Raw genomic sequence first — 17,747 nt, forward strand, 5'->3', positions numbered from 1 at the left:
ATTGGAAAATTTGATTCAGAGTTATCTCTCTTTAGTTAATATCTCGAGATTTGAAACCAATCTAAAAAGATATATTGATTACTTTATTGATTGATTGATTGTATCTTGTTTAACGTCTCTCTCAAGTATTTTTCACCGATATGGAAACGTCACCAAGACCGGAGAAGGGCTTCAAATTTAGGCCTTTGCTCGGCGCTTACGGGCCTTCAGCAGTGGGGGCTATTTAGCGTGCTACACCTACTGTGACACGGGTCATCCGTTTTAAAGGTCATCTCCGATCCGTGACATTCATACCTGATGCCAAGCGTTTGGCGATGGAACTGTCACAACCTGTTTTAAAGACTTAGGTTTGTCGCAGCCGGAATTCGAACCCCTGCCTTCCGCATGCGGGGCGAACGCTCTAACCTCTTGACCAACGCGGTAATAAATAAATGTTAGATCCACTCTCGTATTCACATACAAAACTTTATGTGATTAATTTAATTAGACTGATTTGAAGTTGACTGTCAAGCGAACTTCTTCATTAGATTACAATGACATAGCTACAAAGAAAATGGGGTGTATTAAAAGCGATAAGGGGTCTGGAGGCCAGTGTAAGACCCACAGCGAGTCGAGGACTTGGGGACAATACCCTTGGCTCATAACATAACAACGGCATGGTGGGTCCCAGAAGGCGAAGCCCCCGGAGGTTCTCGGTCGGAAATGCAGACGTATGTAATTAAAGGACACATATCGTGTTTTCAAAGTATACAAAATTATATGCATTTTGTCTTCCTTATGCTTATAGAAATTAATTGTAATAGTTCGTTCGCTGAAGTATTGCGATAATTAGCCACAATACGGACTTAAATCTAAGCCCCGATTTCAAAAAGCCTAGTTAATTAGATAGGTAGTCACGTGGTACAGTGACGTCATATGCGACCTTCGTCGATCAACTTGTTGTAAAAGTAGTGTTAGATATTTTTAAAAACTCGGGTTTTAGGGGCCTAATAAATTTACCATGGATAACATTTATTTCGATGTTAACAAATTTCCCGAGTCTTATATCTTTTAGCCACCAGTGCATACAAATAGCGGCCCAAATGTAGCGAGGAAAGCGAGTATGAAACCTGCGAGTAAATAATGTTTACATGGGATCACTGTCTAAACACAATATGGTAATGTCATTTCTGTAAAGAACTGTAATTAGCGTTGTTGCTTTTTGAAAATAAACAGTGCAATTATTATTAAATTTATTTTGGAGAAGTTAGATCTAAATTATGATACGATTATGTATCATTGACAACTAGGCCTACTGTCACGGGTGCATTTCGAGAGAAAAAATAATAATAAAAATTATCAAACTTGTGGTGAAAATCCCAATACTTTTAGATTATTTTATTCAAGCAATTTTATTAATCATTATTTTTTTGTTATCTACACGTTGTTACTTAGGAAGTGGGAGCGCGGCGTGCTGTACGTTGTTGTAAACACGTACGTGTTCCTTAAAAAAAAATGAAAGCATTATAATTCAATTCAAAGTTGGGAAATATCATATTTTATTATTTATAATTGAAAGTTCAATTATCTTTTATCTTCAAATTTCTTTTTTAAAACTACCAGTTGGTAGACACTGCTAGCAAAGTTCTGCCTATGTGGTGTTACAAGGTGAAGGTCAGTTGGTGCGAGTGTGTATTGAATTTGAGAGCAGAACGGAAAGCATAAGCCGTAGGCCTATATGTAACAGTGGGTAGCTTCGATAGAACCATTTTCTCGCAGTTTATCTACGTCTTGTCCAAGTGCTTGTTTAAAAAAGTACAGGGACAAATTATACTGGGTTTTTTATGGCAAAGTCGTTGTGCCGACAAAAAATATTCACGTCTTGTCCCTCATACCTTCTTTCGAAAATTGAAAAAAACACAGTCCAAAGCCTCTCTACTGACAGCAAGTACACCCTTAAACGGCACAAAACACCCTAATGCAGTGTTATTTACAAGCCGTTAATGTGATAATTGTTTGTTTGTCAATTAAATCTAATCTGTTAATGAAATGGCTAACAACTGTTTTCAAATCTTCTCGCTCGAGGTCGCATATGACGTCACAGATAATGGCGCGTAAAATATCGAAGAAAATATGCATATCGCAAGATTTGAATTTCATCGCTTTCAAACTCGAAAACTACGCAAACTGTTTCCTTTAAAACACATGTAAAGTAGTTTTAGGCATGAAATGAATTAATTTTGCTGAAAAAATTAAAAAGTTTAAAAACATGCGATGTGTCCTTTAAATCGCCCGAATATTGCCTTAATCAATTCTGTATATTTTTTTAACTATAAATAAACGAAAAAATATCAAGTTTTAATGGTGCTTACTTTTTAAAAATATTTCTCGGTAATGTGTTAAAAATATACAACAACAAAATAGATTTTATGTTTGAAATTAATGATGACATATTTTATTGATTCTTAAAATGTTTAAACTTATGAAGACTGGGAAGTGAAAAGAAAGGAAATAAAGAAAAATATTACATGTAAGCAAATTAGACAAAAATTATCTCATTTTTCTTTTAGTATCACAATCTATTAAATTATTAAGATCGATTAAATGACCTCGAAGGAAATGCAAACTGTACGCCCCACTTTCTATTCGGGAAATACCATTTTACTTACATATACGACAAGTCTGTTCCCTTCAACTCAGAATTACTCGGATAGTTGAGTTCCATTAAAAGTTTCTTTCGTTTCACAAATTAAATTACACTGGTCTTAGAAACTTGTTTTCTTCAAATTTGGACTTGATTTTTTAAAAGATGAGTTTGATATTGCTTTGACTTGACCATTTGAAGTTTGATCTTAACATTCTAAAAACAAGAAGGATTTATGTAAAAGATGAAAAACGAAAACTGAAAATTCTGAGTATTCATTTGCGTTGTTGTGTAAAGGTCACGACGCCACTTGATTATAATTCTACACAAAAATAAGTAAATTTCTCTCTTGATCGCATATTGTTGTACAGCAGTGGCGGATCTAGAGGGACGGGGGGTGACACTGTTATTATTATTATTTTAATCTTAAATAGCTTTTAGACAATTTACATCAGCGGATCGATATCTAGAAATTGTACGGGAGTTGCGCCCAAACTCCTTTGATAGGGGTGTTGCTAAAACACGGAACGGAACAGAAAACGGGAAACATTTTATGTAATATTATGAACAGATCAGCATGTTGTAAAATTAGAAGGCTTATTATGAACAAGGGGAGCAGAAATTACAGAGAGTATGGAAAGTCGTCCACAGGATTCAACGTTTCATATACTTTCTACCAATGCGTCTGTATTCTAAAATCATTATAACTTATTTTGAAAAAAACAAAAACATTAAGCGAACGACTTTGGATACCATCCCCTTTTCCCGACTTGGTCATTTTCTGCCCCCCCCCCCCCTTCCCCCTCCCCCTCCGATTATGATGTGAGTATGTTGGTTCACAAATGAAAAATAGGAATAAACATACTTTGTACTTTATCAAATCGTAGTTTGTCTTTTTGTCTTTTTCTGGATGCTATCTTTTAAGAAACGATTTTATAAGCCTCACCTATAAATAAGAGGTTTTCACCCCCACCCCCGGTCCGAAAACAACACTGAAAGGGGTAAAATAATTTTCTCAACGATCTCCCCAAATATATTCTTTTTAAATCGAACGTGACTTTATTCGAATTAAATATTTTGAAGATAAATGAACTTGAATTTCAATCTAGTTCTACACCCGGTATATTGTACACACTTGTACACACCTATTAGTTGTACACTTGGTATATTGTACACACTTGTATATATCTATTAGTTGTACACTTGGTATATTGTACATACTTGTATACACCTATAAGCTGTACAATTGATACATTGTATACCTACACATGTATGTATAACATCAAATTTTGAAGCGAACAACCCAGAGGTGTATAGAAGTGTTGCCTCATTTGGGATCGATCTATGTGAAGTGAAAGTATATACATTTACCTATATCCCGCGGAAAGGTGTCGAACCCGAAGAGACGTACAGCGGGGGGAAAAACCGATCGAAACAAAACATGAAGTTTTTAACCTTCGTAAGATGAATTGACAGATTTATTTCATAATACTATACATTTTGGGCGGTAGCAGATAAATCATGCTTCAGTTGAATAAAATGGTTAAATCTCATTAGTGATAATCAGATACCAGTAGTTAAACTAGAAATAAACTGCGGGTCGCTTATTTACAAAAGTACAGGATCGGGATACGGCGGTCACTAAGTCAATAAATCCAGTTTACACAAGATGTTCAACTTGTTGACTGATATGATAACGAATTATCGCTGTTTTATATATAACATACTCCTTGATGTAAAATGAATGTTAGTACACTCATACGCTATATATCGGGGGCGGATCTTAAAATTGCGGTTAGAGGGGCGCGCAATTTCACGTGGCAGGGGGTCTGGGGGCCGTCATAAGGCCCCGGGTGATCCAGGGCAAACCCCCGGAAGCTCCTGGATTTTAGAGTTTTGATAGGGCTTGAAATATGCCTACCATATAGTCAGTTTTACTATTTTCTGTAATTATTAATAAGGTAAAATAAATAATATGACGAAAATTTTAAGAGTTTTTGGAAAAGTGTACGTTCTCTCAATAAAAGTACTTCAGTAAATCAACACATGTTGGCATTTATTTTTCTAAGAGTGGAATAAATCATCGCCTTTTTATCGTTTATATTTTTCTAAGAGTGAAATAAATCATTGCTTCTTTATCGTTTATATTTTTCTTAACAAGAGACCACGATTTACCTTCAAATGGCATGGACACTATTTGAACTAAAATTTTCAAATCTTAATTTTCCATTTTCATTATTTTCAGTGCTTAACTAAAGCAATTATAATGTTCAACCTCGTTACTCCTTAGCAATCTTGAATTTTGGAGCACAAGTTTCAAGTTTCTTAATTCACTCAAACCAACAATACGTGGTACATGAGGTCAAGTACATGTGATACATTCCAATGGGAAAAGACATACAGGGAAGAGAGACACCAACATAATCATGTTCACATAAGGGCAGAAAAGAAGGAAGCGAGGAAAAAAATAGATTATATGTATGTGTTAAGGAGGACAGACTAAATTGTATATTTTTGCTATAGCAAACATAGTTTTCTCAATTTTTTAACACTAGTAGTTGACATCATTTCAGAAAATTTAACTACATTTGGATTTGTACAATACCTTAAGAGTAAAAATTGTTTTCTTATGGCACACATTGATTTGCATTCTAAAATAAAATGAAACTCGTCTGCAATTTGACCTGAATTACAAAGTGTTCAAAATCTTTGATTCAAAGGAATATTTACCCACCTGTCTTTCTCTACTGGGAGCAGATGATTCGAAGTTCTGAATTTGATAAATATTTTTCTAAGTTTAATGGGTAAATTTTCAAGATATTTTTCACTATCAAAGTGGGATTTTACAATTCTATAAATTTGGCCTTTTGATGAATTATTAATATCACTTTCCCATTTTTGAGTGAATTGATCACTTAAACGTTGTTTAACAATAGCAAGGACCATATTTTTGTCTAGAGAATCTTGCCCGTCCCGTATATTTGGGACACCACATGAAGACAGGATTTTGTGAATACAATTTATCCAGGAATAGCTAATACCTTTTTTAGAATGTTGAAGACGTAAAAATTTATACAATACACATACAAATGTGAATATCAGTTGTTGAGTTATAATCCTGATACAGCACTCACGATTCTTTGTTATGTAAACAAGACTCGTGCCATGTTTTTGTGTACATATATATTGCTTAGTAGAAAATAGCATGTTTAAACCAAAATGAGATGTGCCAAACACCAGATACTATTTAGTTGTGTTCAGAATTAACTTGTGATTTTGAAAAAAAAAACAACTTTGTTAAACGCAACGTTTACTAGTATATTAACCTATGTAAACAAAAACATGATACGAGTCTTGTTTTCATTACAAAGAAATGTGAGCTCTGTATCCCCTATGCATCTCAACAACTAACATTCAATTATAAGAATTACCTTAGTTAAGTATTCTAAAAAATGGAAAAGTTAAATTTGAAAATTTTCAGTTCAAATCGTGTCTATGTCCCTTTATAATTGAAAATTTCATAGGGGCGCGTACCGGCTACCACCCCACCCCCCGCACCCCCCCCCCCCCCCGTCTTAAATTCCTTAAATTCACAACTGGTATAGATTTATAAACTGTAAATTTTTGTACCAAAAATACAACATAATTGAGTTCACGGAACTTCCGTTTGTTTCAGATCACGGGTTTATAGATATTCCCGACTTACAGTCTGCTTTCTAGCCTGGTACCCGGGATCTTCCGATGTTGAAAGAACAAAGGCTAGGCATCTGTTGTCGAATGGATTCTTCCACTGATCAAAATACAATATAGCGGACTATAAATGTAAAGGCAATAAATTTACTCTCATATTCCCACTATCATTCTTTTTAAAAGTGAGGAGGGGTGTAGTCAATAGATCGAAATTTGCATGTAATAAGAACGAAAACAGTTGTTAGAAAAGTAACAGGGGAGGGGAGAGATGTTGCTATCTGTGCCTGCATCACCGTTAGTGTACATGTATATTTAACATTAGGCAGCATTCAAGACATTAAAATTCCCATAGACATGTTCAGAAATCAAGTTTCTTTAGTAATGTTTAGTAAATCGCAAATCGTAACTTTAAGTGAAACGGTCTTATAAACGTGCTACGTTCACATTTAAACCTACGTCTACGATCTACGATCGTTTAGTGAAACGGCCGTCTGGTTTGTCGGGGGTTTTTTGTACAGAAAATCTTCTGTTCTAGCTGGATTTTGATAAACATGTTTGATCAAAAGAGTCTTACATTAAATTTGATTTTAAATGGTTATATCTAATATTCATCTCATACCAGCCCTTGGAGGTTAGAGCGTTCCCCCCGCATTCGAGAGGCCGGGTTTCGAATCCGCGACAGACCTAAGTCGTTAAAACAGATAGTGACAGTTCCATCCCCAAACGCTCGGCATCAGCCGGAGATTATCTTAAAAACGAATGTCCCGTATCGTAGTAGGTGTGTCACGCTAAAGAACCCTCACTGCTCAAAGGCCGTAAGCGCCGAGCAAAGGCCTAAATTTGAAGCTCTTAACCCGTCTTGGTGACGTCTCCATATAAGTGAAAATATTCTCTCGAGAGAAGTTAAGCAAGATACAATCAATCGACCATACCAGACCTTTATTTGAATAATCGCTTACACACATATAAACATTTCTGTTAAGAAACAAAAACAATCTATACATCACACCATACAAATCGCCCCCTACCTCCTCCCTCCTGTGTCTCAGTGCGGTTTAGTCCGTCTACGATTATGCGCGTATAGGCACAAAATGATGGCGGTGATCGAGCTAAATTTGAAATGTATAATCAGCAATTATTAAGTTTAAGTTCATTAATTGTGATTGGTTTTTGCATGATTATTTCGAAATGAGAATATTATTAAAATGTTCCAACTTTGTCTGTATTTTAGATTAATTGATTAATTCTACGTTATCGTACTACCTCTACTGTGATACGGGACCTCGAGTTCTGAGTTCTCATTCGAAGGATCGCCCAATTTAGTTGTTTCTTACGACAAGCAAGGGATACCTAGGGCCTATTCTAACCAAGGTTTCCAAGGGAATGTACAGTAAAACTCTAATATAGCGAACACGAATAAAGCGAAATTACGGCTATAGGGAAGTCAAATCGATTTCCCCGGCAAATTCTTTATATATTCTATATGAAAATATGCGTCTATAACGAACACGGATATAGCGAATTTACGGATAGAATTAAATAATGACCGTAAAAATAACCTTTTATAACAATGTTATTTTTTTCATTTTAAACTCGTTGTGATTTTTAACAATTGCTTTCTATTACCATAAATGATCCACACGTATTACGAAATTTCTGTTTGTATTTTTTCAAAAGAGGTTAACACAGAAAAATGATTACATATACGTTTAGCAAATATATTGTCGGTGTGATTTAAGATTCTCGTTAATCAAATTTGAAGTTTGATTGTAAAAAAAAACAAGTAAATGACAACTGCGATAGACTGTTTATATGTATTGCACAGAATTTTGTTAACATTTTTCTTTCGACATGTTCTTGCGTTACTTAATATTCAATCAAAATGAATTATCACATATAAATCAGTATATATATTTCTTGTATTAAAAAATTCTTTTCGAAAATAGATAGGCTTAATTTCTCTTAGAGACAATACAAACATAGGTATATCGATTTCTGCTTTCTTATACAACTAAAGTACACATAGAACAAATCCGTTTTATAACGAATTCGTTATATTTGAATTATGAATTCGCTATAAACGTATAGCGAAGTTTTATAGAGGGTCCCCAGAAATTTGCTATATCAGAGTTTTACTGTATTTTAGAGATATTGCGGGAAATTGTTCACTTTGAAACGTTACGGAAGCATTCATATGGGAACACAGTGTTACTTTTTATAATGCTTTATATGGACATGTACTGGTCCATAGTCCCACTAAAGCTTTAACACCAGGAATAATGAGTTTACCAAGCATAGATTCATTCTATGTATGAAAGCTTTCGGATAAATTTCTATATTTCTAGCCAAGTGGTTCTTGAAAAGATTTTAAAAGATTTCTCTATACATTCACATATCAACTTTGATACCCTATTGTGACCCTCATCCTACCCACCGGTGACATGAATTTAACATCTGCACTATTTCAGGAATCTTTCATGTAAAGTTCAACTTTTCTGGGTCAGTGGTTCTTGAAAAAAAATTCAATGGACACCACCCTATTTTTACCTTTTCGTGAGTATCTCCATTCACTTAAAAACATGAATGTCTCAGGATAAGATAAAGATGTGAAAAGTGACAAACGGATGGACAGACGGACGATAGACAGGTGAGCTAAAATTAAGAAAAGAGAAATAACCTACAATGCACACAAGTTAAGAATGGTTTAGTCTGGCCTTGCTACTCTTCAAAACATGTTTTAAGATATCTTACATATTATCATGTACATCTTTAATCCCAATTTTAGCCATGGATACAATAAATCTTAATATCTTATAATGCCCCCTTGTTCTTGAGAAGAATTCTCTGCAAGATTTCTTTTTATCTATTTCCATGTACATGTTGATACACTATTATGATCTCATCCTACATTTCGCGATTATGATTCAACCCACCCCTGAGACAGCGTATATGTCTGTACAGCTTCCATTAATCCTTTAAGAATCTGTTGGATAGCTTTTATAAAGTGGATTTATTAACTTAGTGATCCTAAATAGGCGATCAAACCGACTTGAATCAACACTACTTGAGAATGATCGCGTACTAATCCTGAGTATACTACTTGTTGATGATTGCATACCAAATATTGCCCTACTGTTCTTGAGAAGAAAAAAAAGAATTTTAAATATCCCTCTATGTATTCCCATGCAAGACAGTAGTTTTTCTGAAGATTTTAAAACGACTCAAACCTTACTATTGTCTGTTCAGGCGAGTATGCTTTATTTTGATTATCTACGAGCGGTAGAACAATTTTACCTCATCATTCTGTACCATAAATTGAATAAGCAAAAAACATAAGTAAAAGTTTACACAGTGTTATGCAAGAATCGTGTAGGTCCTAATTTCAGGATGAGCGCTGTGTAAGTGTTCTGGGTAAAAAATGGAAAATAGCACACAGTCTGACACAGCATATGCCCCCTTTTTTCGTTACAAAATGTCTTTAACCCAAATATATTTACACATAATACAATGTACGTGTGTACTTACACTATTCATGTTACAACAGGGAATGCGATCTGTATAAAACAGCGATACCATAATTCATTAGCATATTAGTCAACAACCTAGACGTCTTGTGTAAGCTGGATTTATTGACTTAGAGACCGCCGTACCCCGATCCTGTACTTTTGTAAATAGGCGATCCGCTGTTTATATCTAATCTAACTACTGGTATCTGATTATCATTAATGAGAGACATGATTTATCTGTTACCGTCCGACAGTGTAGTATTATGAAATAAATCGGTTAATTCATCTTACCAAGGTCGAAAACTTCATCTTAGTTTACAATTACACATGTATTCTGTTTCAATCGGTTGTTTTTGTTTTCCGCTGTACGTCTCTTCAGGTTCAACACCTCTCTGCAGGATACCGGTAAATGTATGGACATTCGCTTTACATCAATTGATCCCAAATGAAGCAACCCTTTTATACACCCCGGGGCTGTTCGCTTCACAATTTGATGTTATACATACATATAATGAAACAACCTTTTGATTCAATTCAAGCGTAATTTATCAAAATGGTCCTCAGACTCCCTCCCTCATAAAGTTGTGCCCCCCCCCCCCTCCCCGTGATTCCTGGATCCGCCACTGACACAGCGTATATACTTGTACTGACATTGTTCATATTACAACAGGGAGTGTGCTATATATAAAACAGCGATAGTTCATTATCTTATTTAGTCAACATTTTGGACATTTTGTGTAAACAGGTTTTATTTACTTAGTGACAGCCGTACCCAGATCGTGTACTTTTGTAAATAAGCGATTGCGAAGTTTTGGATGACAGTGTATTTCTAATCTAACTACTGGTACAATTCCTATCAAACCCGCCTTATCTGTTAGTCGTCTTGCTATTTCATATACATATCATCAGATAAATCTGTAAATCCTCAGTTCTTATTAGGGTCATAACTTCACCTTAGTTTACATTGGTTCTGTTTCAATTGCTTCCCCCACTGCTTTTCATTGAGTTGACCGTCTGTCCGCAGGATACCGGTACATGTATGAACTTTCACTTCACATATATCGCTTATAAATGGGGGGTCAAAATTGACAAAGCCTGGGAAGGGAGGGGGGTGATAATCACAGGCCCTTGTTTAGTATTTTTTTAATAAATGAATTATGATGATTTTAAAATACATGTCCATTGGTATGAAGTATATGAAACGGTAGATTCTAAGGATTATGTTACTTTCTCATTGAAATTTCTGCTACCCTTATTCATAATAAGCCTTTTGGTTTTACAAAATGTTGACCTCCTTATGATATAATTGCATTAACTATTTTCCATTTTCTGTTCCGTCTTTTAGCAACACCCAAAACAAAGTGGTTGAGGTGTACCCTTCTAGATCTGCCATTGTGATTTGTCTAACAGCTAATAGAAATTCAAAGTGTCAGCATACATTTTAATCGTGAAATCCCGGTACTTTTTACTCAGTGACGGATTTAAGGGAGAAGTACCCCCCCCCCTCTAAAATTCAAAGTTAAGGTGATTCGTGGTATCTTATTTAGACAAATGTAAACGATAAAAGAAGGAACGTTTTCTTCAACTCTTGGACAAATAAATGACAAAATCCTTCGATTTATTGAATAAACTTAATAGGGAGAACTTATATTTTCCAAAATACCCTTAACATGTAAAACTTATACGGTACCAATTTTGATGCACCAGATGCGCATTTCGACAAATAATGTCTCTTCAGTGATGCTCAACCGAAATGTTTGAAATCTGAAATAACAATGAAGTTTTAGAGCTTTTATTGGGAAAAACAGTGTGCCAAAAAAAAGTGGAGTCAAATTCGTCTAAGGATAAGAGCTATGCGTGAAGGAGATAATCCTTAATTTTGAAATGAATTTCTAAATTTTATAACAGCAATTAAATATACATCCGTATTTTCAAGCTGGTAACGAAGTATTTAGCTACTGGGCTGTAGAGACCCTCGTGGACTAACAGTCCACCAGCAGAGGCCTCGACCCAGGGGTCATAATGTAAAACTTATACGGTACCAATTTTGATGCACCAGATGCGCATTTCGACAAATAACGTCTCTTCAGTGATGCTCAACCGAAATGTTTGAAATCCGAAAAAGTTGCGCCCCCTAACCACTACACCTTGATCCGCCTCAGTTACTCATCCATTCCATTCTGTATCATGCAAGAATGTTTCACCCCTGTACAGGACCGGATCTGAAAAGGGATGAAACAAAATGGCCCCCAATATATTTATTAAAATAAATTTCCCTGCTTCATGTTAAAATTAACATGATTCAACTCATAAGCATTTGCACTTTTATGAAATTAAAGGTTACATGGCGCATAAATTCGCCACAAACGGTATATAAGTCTGAGTTTAAGCTCAGGGTTTCCTCATTAGCTGAATTTCTCACAGGAATTTGGTCCCGCCCATACTTTTACAGATCTGGAAATATATAGACGATAGTAGATACAATTAAATCATTTAGGCTATGGTTTTATATTATCAAAAACATTCAAATTTCGTAATATGACGTATGGCGATAAACGTAGCCCATATCGTCGATATTTCACCAGAAGCCTCTACATTATGGAAACCTGTTTGAACAAGATGACCTCCCGGAGTAGCTCGCTCTATACAAAAAGACGATATCACGTGATTCGGCTGTATTGTCAGCTGTTTTAGGAACAGAAACGCGTCTTCAACGTCATGTACTTTACACAGAGTGTATTCGATATATACGGTATCCATGTCTATGTAATTTATTTAACAATGCACTAAATTATCTCATTAGTTATTATATATGTAGAGTTTGGTAAAAACATTTCTTTGTGGGATAGACTAATTTCTTGTGATATTTTTCACACTTATGAATATGGTCAGTGTCTGTAACAATAGAACTTGCTATTTCGGTGGTATTTTTACACGAGACACAGTACAGTGAAGGCCTGTTCGATGTTGTATATGGTTTTGGGGATATTGTTGTCATTTATATATATACTGCACACAATAATTTGCAGTGAATATTTGAGAGTATTATATGTTCTTTATTATGTGTGTAAGGTATTACAGGATATTCTTTGCTAAATAAAAATAGAGCTCTGAAAAACGCATCTCAATTAGACATTAGATAGAATTCATAAATGATAATATAGCTAATAGCGTCATAAATGATAATATAGCTAATAGCGTTTACTGGTTATGGCTAATAGGTGAAAGTATTCGTTTTGTTTATATGCGTGTTTATAGTTAATTGACAAATGTTCATTTTATCAATAGGTCTATAAACATTGATTATGATATAATTGCAGTATTGACCGTGACCTCTCATGGTGGCCATTTTGGGCCGGATATTGCGTGCCTTGCTTAGGTTTGTTAACATTGCGTATTCGCAAGTTTTTCCATTTTATAATTGACAACTTCATGTACATAGGAATTCTGATATAGGGTATGTGTTTGTATATTAATAGTTGAGGTTAAGAAGTTCTTGTGCATCTGTTATAAAGTGGAGTATATCGAGATGTTTTTTTATGATTTGTGCAATTGCATATTTTTCACGGTCACAAAACTAATGTATTTTTTTATTTGTAGGAACATTGTCATATTACCTTACCACTTATGCATGGAGAATAAACAGTGAAAAATAACTTGTGTGTTGCATATCTTATTTCAGAAATACAAAACCAATGGAAATCCAACGGACTAAAATCTAGAAATGCAGTTATTCTGACTCTGAATTTGAATTCACTAGTAATATAGTTTCAAGCTATTTGTAATGCTGATCAAAACAAATAATCTTGACGAGTTATTTTATTTCATTTCTTAGTATGTAATCAACAATATAAAGTAATTCAGATAAGTTCGGAAGCCCAGGCCAAGTCTATGGTGTACCAATATCTTAGACATCCCTCGCATGAAATTGACGGACACCCCGCTCTCCATGCGCTGGTTCTCCCGGTTTTGTTTCAATTTCTTTCATTTGCCTTTGATGGAGTTCACCTTGTTTACCTTGTTTTGTTCATATCAAAAGAATAGTTTCTGGAATATATGATTTAAATATCTTCAAAATGAGATAAGATCTTTATATAACAAGGATACATACAATGTACATACAATGTATATACCAAAGATTACTCAGGTTACCCAGCTCACCTAAGATTACCCATGAAAGCCCAAAAGGTTATTTCCGGCGGGGTCCTTTCAATACATGGATGTTGGCATTAGGGGTAATTATTTTAGAGGAAACCTACATTTTCGTGTTGGACACCACTACATCTTCTCATATTATCACCACTATCGATCATGGTGAGAAGCGAGGGGCACTACCTCTGCACTACCAAAACAGAATGTGATTTTTAAATGAGTGTATATGATGAAAGTCATAATATATAGGAAATACGAAAATTTTCTTGTGATAAAAACTGTATGTCTAAAAAATGGACCATTTTTTCTTAAAGAGGAATAGTATTGCTGAAAGGTGAAGATAACGAAAAGTGATCAACCTCACAACTTCAGTAAGCAATACAAAATAAAGTGTTGGGCAAACACGGACCCCTGGACATATCAGAGGCGAGATCAGGTGCCTAAGAGGAGTAAGAATCCCGTGTCGACTGGTCACATCCACCGTGAGCCCTATATCCTTATCAGGTAAACAGAGTTATCAGTAGTCAAAATAAGTGTGCCAGGAACGGCCTAACAATCGGTATGAGACACGTCAGACAGCATTTGACTCAATGATAGGTTGTATTGGCAAACTAGACCGTTATAACCACAATATAATTTGCGAAATGCTGACTTTAAACGAGACTGTTGGGGCCACTCCACCATCAACTTGTTTGTCAGTTGCCTGCTTCGATTTAAAAACTGATCATAAGTAGAACAGGCTCTTGTGTATGGAATCAGTTGAGTAAACACCACATGCAGACGATAATGGAATATTTGAATTTGAGGATGGAGAAGCTGAAATCATCTCGTTTGTCATAAAATGGAGTTCTTAGTTTGCCGTTAATGTCTACTTTCAATAAAAACTCTAAGTATGAAGAAGAAGTGGAAGACTCTGTAACGTCTTTCATATCGAGTTCACTGAATCGACATATGAATGAAAATTACTATTGTTAATAGAGAAAACGCCACAGCAAGATATTTGTTCTTTCTCGCGTATAAGTTTTTGAATAAATTCTGTTTCATATGAATATAGAAAACATGTCAGTTAACAAAGGAGCACAAAATCTGCCCATGGGGATTCCAACAGACTGAATCCTGCAATCGCTGATTGTTGAAATTTTCATCCTAGACCCTTTTAAAACGATATATGTTTTTACCCAGCGAACTTACTGGTTTGAACGATAATTCCAACGTATACTTAATGGACTAAAAACTCGGTTAGGCCTAAACGTTTCACTGCTGTTTTTGTGTGAAATATTTGTTCATGTTTGAAAATTTCGGTCTCAAGAAATATTCGGTCTCAGAGTACAAGCCAATATAAACATGAAATAATATCAATAAAGCAAACAAGAAATATTATTTTGTAACGTGCAGTTCAAACGTAGTTTTAAATATCGGTATGGACTCTGCACAAGACCTGATAGTACATGAGGAGTAAAATATATAAAGAAATACAAAACCCACATATGTCAGAGGTTCCTACAGACAGGCGTAAATACTAGTGTGTTAAACTAGTTCAGCACCCAAATTGAATCCTCCCGAAATCCACCAGATAAATACAATTCAAAAAACCGAATACATAATGCATGGAATGGTAAAAATATTTAAATTATGTAATGGTTTTGGCAATGTGAGATGTTAAATTTATAGATAAAATGTCAATCTATCGGCCCGTGTCTTATATCCTTCATCACTGTTTTTCGTCAAATGAAGTACATGTAACTAAGACGCATCTGATGTTTTGGATACTATCCCTTCCACGCGTCCCCCTTGATGCGCCCATGTGCAATATACACAGCAAATTAATCCCAGGATTCCCCCTTGGATATGTTACTGAGCATGTACAATGTTCTTCATATGAATGACAAAGCGCATTTAGCTGAGGTCCTCGATTTTGAGCGTACTCAAAACTCCCTCCAACAAAAATCTGTTTTTGTATATATGGACAGCTTAGTAAGTGAAACATGCCACGATCCGCATATAAGAACACTATTCACAATGCTAATATTTTTACAAATCATTCGTGGTGATTGATATTATCTTGATATTCATATTGTAAAGTTGACAGTTAAATGTCGCTTTCTAGCATTTACAAAACATTGTACTACACAAATATCAAAACATTTGAATGGATAATATCTTGTCCATGAGGGTAAGGATTTTAGAAAAAAAATTACCATCACACAAACAATTCAACATCAAGCACCCCTTTTCGTAGAGAACGAGAAGATCACTGGATCAGGACTCTAGGCACTGCATTTCCATATGGATGCAAGGTGAAGATAACGAACAGTGATCAATCTCATAACTCCTATAAGCAATACAAAATAGTCAGTTGGAACTTATTCAAAGGGACATATCTGTGTTTTATTTTTTCCCAAATTAAGAAATATTTTAGATTGTAAAGAAATATTTGTTTAGAAATCAAGCAGTCTTGTTCGCCAAACTCTGTCTTTTTCATTCTCGTAAACAGACTTCAGATAAGACCAGAGCTTTCATCTTTTTTCTTCTTCAGGATTCTCAGTCGCACCAATTTCCACCTCACTTTCCATGATGTCAGGAGCTTCGTCGGGGGATATCCCACATCTGAGCCATGTCTGAAACATGAACATCCATGAATTATCAATTTTGTGTGTATATATTTTGCACTTTAAATGATTATAAGTGTTTGTCATTAAATATGGTTTTAATAGATAAGATGTAAAGTGACGTTTAATAATTACTGTATTTACATTTTTTATGTCAGTGATGCTGATTGAAATTCAAAATAATGGTAACCTGTTTTGGGAAACAACTCTTTTAGCAGCTTTAACTGCTGCATGGAGCTAGCCAAGTCAAAATGATCAGGATGACATATTATTGATTATTTTCCTCTCCCCGAAGTTCACCTCTCATTCATTACTGAGTTTGGTGCATGGTCACAGGACTGTGCTGGAATATAATTTGAATCCAAGGAGTTTTAAAAGTTTAATGTACCTGTAAATACCAGTAGAGTTTTAGAACAAAATATATTATATAGGTTGATGCAGACCAAACTTATCTCTTACCCAAAAAGACATTCATGGTATGCATAACATACGTTTTCCTATCTAACAAATATATGTACACTTTATACCTGGTTTTCTTCATGGAAGCCAAAACAGAAGATCCCGATGTACTCCAAGGATTCATATCTAAAAAACAAAATCATGATTAATAGTCTAATTATAGATGTACATGTGTGTTCTGCTCAAATCCCGATATATAGGCGAGTGGTTTGTTTATCTTGTTTTTAATTCATTTTCTTTATTCACTTTAATGTGTTTGGCATTTTCTAGCCTATAATTGATATATACTGGGCATGCCTCTGTATATGTGTATATCAATATATATCATAGGTAGTTTATTTATTAGACATTATTTTTTTTTTAAATAAGTAATCACTAGACCTATAACATTAAACTAAGGGTGGAATATTTTCATTAACAAACAACATTCAAGATAATATAAATAATTCTAGAGATTTAAAACAATTGATATATTGAAGGTCTATATTTTTTTTTCTAATTCATTGCGTGGGTCAATGTATATCTTACTTGCGCTAAAAAATGTTATGTGCAAAATTATAAAAATATTTATTAATGAAATTGATACCTGTACTGTCATTATTTGTGACAGATTACCAGCTTGAAAGTGTTGTACCACCTTTTCTAGTCCTCAATGATTTTCTATCCGTTCCCCTTCTTCCGTTAGTCTCAGTTCCATGTGTCGTGTGT

At 34.8% G+C, this 17,747-nt stretch overlaps 2 long non-coding RNA genes across 2 annotated transcripts in view; one reads left to right on the forward strand and one right to left on the reverse strand.

Moving 5' to 3' along the window:
• Positions 1-13,560: 13,560 nt before the first annotated feature.
• On the forward strand, positions 13,561-16,711 carry LOC125660906 (uncharacterized). The gene is made up of 2 exons (XR_007364536.2): positions 13,561-14,475; positions 16,508-16,711. It is a non-coding gene; the product is annotated as an uncharacterized LOC125660906 (long non-coding RNA).
• Positions 16,338-17,747, reverse strand: part of LOC125660902 (uncharacterized) — a 1,825-nt gene continuing 415 nt past the window's right edge. The window contains exons 1-4 of the long non-coding RNA XR_007364530.2: positions 17,626-17,747; positions 17,108-17,165; positions 16,771-16,923; positions 16,338-16,589 (exon numbers count right to left, since the gene is read on the reverse strand). The exon at positions 17,626-17,747 is cut by the window's right edge and continues 415 nt beyond it. This is a non-coding gene — a long non-coding RNA (uncharacterized LOC125660902). The remainder of the gene's footprint in view (positions 16,590-16,770; positions 16,924-17,107; positions 17,166-17,625) is intronic.

The sequence above is a fragment of the Ostrea edulis genome, chromosome 8, assembly GCF_947568905.1.
Source record: "Ostrea edulis chromosome 8, xbOstEdul1.1, whole genome shotgun sequence".
Taxonomy (NCBI): Eukaryota; Metazoa; Mollusca; class Bivalvia; order Ostreida; family Ostreidae; genus Ostrea; species Ostrea edulis.